This window comes from Poecilia reticulata, chromosome 16 (assembly GCF_904066995.2).
Source record: "Poecilia reticulata chromosome 16, P_reticulata-male-v2, whole genome shotgun sequence".
NCBI classification, from domain to species: domain Eukaryota; kingdom Metazoa; phylum Chordata; class Actinopteri; order Cyprinodontiformes; family Poeciliidae; genus Poecilia; species Poecilia reticulata.
Window position 1 is genome coordinate 21023628 of NC_088845.1, and position 6452 is coordinate 21030079.

A 6452-nucleotide genomic window follows, 5' to 3' on the forward strand; every position below is an offset into this window, starting at 1 on the left:
TCCCCGAGAACAACGGGAGTCTTGGATCATATTCTTTGTCACTCGGGAGTCAGTGTGCCTGGAAGAGCCTGGGGCTGCTGTCATTAGGAGGAAATGGGCCTAAGTACACTGCTCTTCGAGAATGATAGGTTTCCACTGACCCGAGCAATCATCCTGAGACAACAGGGGGTTTGGATGCAATCCCTCATAAAAATACATACACTCTGTGAGTTCTAATTATTTGTGCTTAAAACACAGCAATATAAGTTTGTACAGGAGTTTTACCACGTAAGTATTTAAGTATTTAAGCCGAAGTTGAACCAGGCAAAACATATTTTCTTAATATCCCAAACTGACTTAAAATGACTTGAAACAAAAGTCTGGGTTATCATTTAGTAATACTCCCATTGGCAAGGATCATAACTTGCAATACTCCCTGTTTTTAAATTAAACTTTTCTCCAATTTTAGGTAACTTTAACAAAAAGTCTGTTTATTTCATCAGATAAGGAGACGTCGGGGTCCTCAGTGGTCAAAGAAAGTAAAGCGAAAATAAAAGCTCTAGTAACCACAACAGACTGGAAACCAGACTGGAAACTAAAACCCCATTTCACAATATTGCCCATCTGCCTAGCATTTTAATGGTGTTAGAGATTTATGACATTTATTTGACCCCGAGCTTATCCAGAACACTAATATTGATTAGTTCCTCAGCAATGCACAACTTTAATGCACAACTTTTCCCCCCAACTGTAATGTCTTAAAGCAAGAAAGTGCAATATTTGGATGCCTTGACTGGGTCTGATCAGGTCCAAAGCCACAGCTCCTACAGACTGTTCCGGGTCTGTATCGACCAGAACTGGTTGAAGGTACGAATCCTGACATGATGCACATGGGAAGTTGACACATGGCGTGTACTGTCGAATCCTACACACAATCCCACTGTAGCTGTCCTTAGTGAAGACGTTAATGGTGGATTTTTTTTTTTTTTTCATAAAATGGTGTCAGAATTCAAAGTTCTCCACAGTTTGTTGTGTGTGGGACAGCAGATCCCTCAGAGTGTCCGTGTTGACCGTTGTCCACAGCTGAGAACACCAACAATGGGGATGTGAGAATCAGAACTAAATCACAGAGCGATTGAAGAATGCGGCCTGGTGTGATGTAGAATATTTATTTTGATAATCTTTATGGCCTGGTGCTTCTGCATTGTATGAAAATACAATGGTACCGGGATGCACTATATTAAGACGACAACCTACATAAGTCTTTCATGAAAAATGTTTCCCTAATGGCTGAGCCAACAATGATTTAGGGATGGTGTGAGGAGCCCAACAAATATTTTGAGATGCTAACTTTGCCTCTAATGTTTCAGACTGAATAAACTTCAGTCCCACTGAGTCGCCACCTCGTCTTGCAGGTTGCAGTTCCACATTTTCAGGGGACTCATGGAAGCTTTCTCTCAATTAGTCGAGATTGCCTTATGAACACGACTCAGTTAAAGTTATACAAGGTTGATTGTACTCAAGAAATTAACCTAAAGACAAGAGAAGTCAGATTTGTTTTTAATATGTCATTCTACTTCTTACTTTCTTCCTCTTGCACTAAATCACCACAGGCTTACTTCATTTTGAACTCCTTTCTCTTTGGAAAAAAACTAATTTTCCACCCTCTTACCACAAACAGGGGTACCCGACCTTTTGCATGCTTTCGTAATTAAAGACCATCTCACAGAGACATGCAGTGAAGCAGTGGAAAACATGCTAGTGCCAAGCATAAGTAATGCCTCTGAAACCACAGTTAGGTCTCTCAGTCTAATTGTTTTATCAGTGGGAAATTCATCAGAGTGGAAAATAGACAGGAGGTTGGCGGCGGAAAAAAAAGCAGAATCATATTGGACCATGTCTGCCTCCTTTGTTTTTTTTGTCTGCCAGTCTGTCTATCTGCGCTCTCACGCAGACACACATGCGCACACAAGCACACACACACACACACACACACACACACGCACACACACCTACACACACACACACACACACACACACACACACACACACACGCACACACACACACACACAACCCTCATGTGTTTCGTGAATGCTTTGAGGGATCCTGGCAATCTGTTCAATCATTCCCCTTTGCAGGTCTTTATACGGCTCTCTGAGGCCTAATTATCAGTGACAGAAGACTTTACCCAGTTGAACAAATGACAGGGTATAAAGAACAGGTCGTTCCATCTCCGCAGGAATGGGGAAGTTTTTAATGTGAAACCCTCTCATAGTTTGCATCTAATGCTTAAGAGTTACTAATTATTCTCAGACTTAAAGTTACAAAGCTGCTAAAGAAAGAATAAATTTCAGCCGTAATGTCCAGTGAATCGTTTTTAATTTTAGATGACATTTACAAGAAAATCAATCTCTTTAATGGCATATATTTCATCATCCTGGAGCGTAGTTAGATAGATCAGTATGGAGGGGCCAATGGAAATATATCATAGCACATTGTGGAATGTATCTTCAGGACTATAGAGATTGCTTTCACTACAGTAATATAGGATAGCATTGATTGGCATCCTTTCACACCTTGCAGTATTTATTTTAGCCTGAACAGTGAAAGACACCGGTTTTTTTTTTCCACTTTTAATTTGTTTGCATTTATTGTGTGCGTCGATTCATTCCTGTCTATCTGGCTGTAGTTGTCTCCATATTTCAGACTGAGGAGGTTTTACTTAAGAAACAAGCACTAATTTCAGTTCAGCATGAATCACATTGAGAAAACGGTGACTTGGCCCCTTTGAGAGGTTCTTTTGAAAGTCCACCTGTCACAAACAGCAGCTTAAAAAACAAAAGAGGCAGGAATGATGAATGATTCGGTGAAACCCAAATATTTTTCAAATTAGAGATCGGAACGAGACTGAAGGGACCTCATACAAGACGGGAGCCGATCGAAGACCATTTACAAACCTCGTTCTGTTGAGGTCCCACCTCCCCACCTCCCCACACTGTAAGACTCTGATGTTGAATCTAATTTATTCAGTTGGCGTGGCATGTGCAGCACTGCTGAATTAGAAAGACTGGAAGCTGTGAATTACATTTATCAGTTGAAGGAGTCAACGACATGCTAGGCTGGATGATATGAAAGCTTGACTTGAACAGTGAAAGAGGAAATACAAGGTTAATCTAAAAGCAGTGGGAGGCGTACGCTCCAGTAAGTGACAGAGCGAGGGGAAGGAGAGGTGGAGAAACTGATACTCCATGCAACACGATAGCTTTCTGCAGAGATATTAATAAAGCCCGGGATGAGTATTGTCACTCTTGATGTCGGATGTTCCTCCTCACATAATTGATGCAAAACATTGTTAGTGAACTGAACTTAAATAAAATGGCAAATTTGAATTAATTTCAAACACTGATTATAAATGCACGACCTCGTGTGCCGCCACTCTTCCAGTTTTTTCCATTTACGCTGAATCATTCCAACCTTTTTGTTGTTTTTAGTTCAGTGATTGCACCGTTTACTCACCCGATGCAGAAGAAGTTTTCCTTTGTTAACTTGCTTGCAATAATTACTGTTATCAGCATTGTGGGTGTTTTTCTTTCAATTCATTTTTGCAAAAAATGTTTCAGCTGATTGACAAATATAGTGACTGGTTTAATGAAGGTTGTGAGGTGACGTTTGAGTCATGTTTGCGTTGTCAGATCGACTGAATCAGCCACCTGGCAGAGAATGCCGACGCATAGTACTGTGAAAAAGTTTGTCCTCTTACAGATTTCTTGTGTTATTACTGTTTCATCATATATCAACATACAAAATTTAATACCAGGCACAAATCATTCTCATGTGTCTTTCTAATCCATAAAAGGAAAAAAAAAATCTATAAACATAACCTGGCTTTGTAAAAAGTTGCAATTGCCCTCTAGATCTAAAAACCTGGTGGAACAACAAGTTCTCATTCTCTTTCACATTGTTGGTGCTTCAATGTTATAAATCAAAATGTTAAAGAATTTATGAGCTTGTGTTAAATATTTAAGGGAACGCCAATGTTATATCATCTTAGTCGCATTTTAGGCTGGACTTTGACTAGTCCACTCCAAATCAAAGTAATAACCGGAGATTCTCGTTAAGAATTTTCTGCTAGAGTAAACTTTATATTTCCACCAGTTTCAAAAAGTTGTCCAGGTAGACTGAAGGCTGATTTAAGACGCAGTGCCCTCTGATCCATCTGATGATCATATTATCATTTGCATTTTTCATTGCTGGCAGAATGCTTTCTCTGAAAAGCAGTGCTACTGTTGCACCAGGTGTGATGGGAAGCAAACCTTCTGAAAAGTTTTACTTTTCTCTTGCGAGTCCTCAGGGCATTTTCTCCATGGTTCCGACAATCCTCATTTTTTAGCAAACAGATATTGGTTGGCAGTGACTTTTGGCCTTTGACTCTCCCATGTCTTTATTCTGTCTTATTCTTTTTGATGAATCATGAGCACTGACAAAATGGTAAATGAAGCCTGCAGAATATTAGATGTTTTGCTGGTTTGTTTTTGTGACCTCCTGAATCAGTCCTTGAAGCATCTTTGGAGCAGGAAAGCGACTCATTGGACAGTTTTTTATTTTTTTCCTGTTACATGTTTTCTCCATTTGTAGTTAATCTCACTGTGTTATGTGTGTCAGCTCAGTCAGTGTTCAGGAAACACATTGAGGCATTTCACAGTGACGAAATCAAATAAAGATATGCACCTTAAAAAATGTCAGTATTATGAAGTAAATCATGAAACACTGACCATGAAGATAAGTCAATGATTCTGACTGCAAAATATGTACTTATTTGGACTTAGCCTGGTTTTAACACTGACTCCTCCTGTATCCACAATGCAAGCTTTTCTTATAAGTCGGCAACTCTGGCTGTGTACAAAACAGTTAAATGTTAATCACATATTGAGCTACAGTACTTAACATTGTATGAGTAAAGTCATGTTTAATGTATGAATAGCATCTATGTATGCACAATATGTTTGAGGAATCGGGGTCTTATATATATTCAAATGTGAATTTAAATAATGTTGTTTGCAGGAATGCACATCTTTAATGTGATCAACGCACGAAGAGGAAACAAGGCAGAAACAGAATCTCTGTCTTGGCTGGATAAGACTGTCTTTCAACCTGTCATGGTGGATTATATCCATTAATGGAACTTGTTCTGCATCCAAGCAGAGGATGTTATTTGATTTTATGATAATGAAATCCTTTGAAATTAATATTTGATTTGTGAGATAAAGAAAACGGAATAAAATTGATTTGAGTTGACACTGTTAAAGTCTGCTGGTATTTCTTTTGTCGTTTCCACTTTACTTAAAAAAAAAAAAAAGTTTAAACATAGAGGTCATCCATTCCCCAACCTCGACGCCACTGTTTTCACTTTTTTTACGTTTACTGATGTCTCAGAACGGGTGACCCAAATGACTGAAACTGTGGTGCCTGTGGCTGTTTTTGACATGGTGGCATGAAAATATATGTATATATATTTTACCAGTTACATGTTCAATGAGCACTGGGAGTAGCTGGGATGCATTGGCAGTACCACCATACTGCAGGACAAAATTCCCTCCATTGTGTGCAAAGTGAAAATAAAAATTACCTGAAATATGTAAAGCCCATTTCTAAAAAATATATATAAATAAATAAAAATAAAAGTGACACTTCACCCTGAATGTTTCTTTTCAAGAAACTGATATTCCAAATCATGTTCCCAAGCTCAGTGCAGAGGGCAAAGGCAGACCATCAAAGGGATCGACAAGATGAGGTTTCATCATGCCGTCAGTCATTTGGTCCCGCTACTCATGGTCTGACTGCTGGTGGTCCGCTCAGCTGTTGGTTGATTTAAAGAAGCAATCACTCTAAAACCGACGGAGGTCGAGTTCAGCATTACTATGACAGAAGCTCTGGGTGCACCAGAGGAATACAAATGATTGGCTGCCTTCAGAGTCAATTCTACACTCTTCATACCTATTAATCACACTCCTATCTCATTAATGCACACATGAACACTTGGGTATATTCATATTTCCCACTGGCAAGAAGCATTCTGCCAGCAAACAGTCACCACAGACATCAATGTGTCACATATAATTACAGAGAAATTTGTGTTTTTGTGATTTTTAAGGAGCATCTCAGATTTTCAGCCGCCGTCTTTGTGCACTTTGTGGCATGGTGTGCTTTGTAGTAAATGTATTACAATCTATGGAAATTATATTTTTTGATTAATACAATTTGTAATCTATTTTAATAATCAAGACATGCTCAGAGTGAAATGCTGTGTCATTCGGTGACAGAACACAATTCCATGAGTAGATATTTTCTTTTTCTTGCATCATTTGCAAATTTACACACACTATCATACTATACTACCATGCTATTTAAGGTTCTGTTGGGTAGCTACATGTTTCAGGTATCTGAGGATGAAAGAAATCAGAAAAAGAACTGT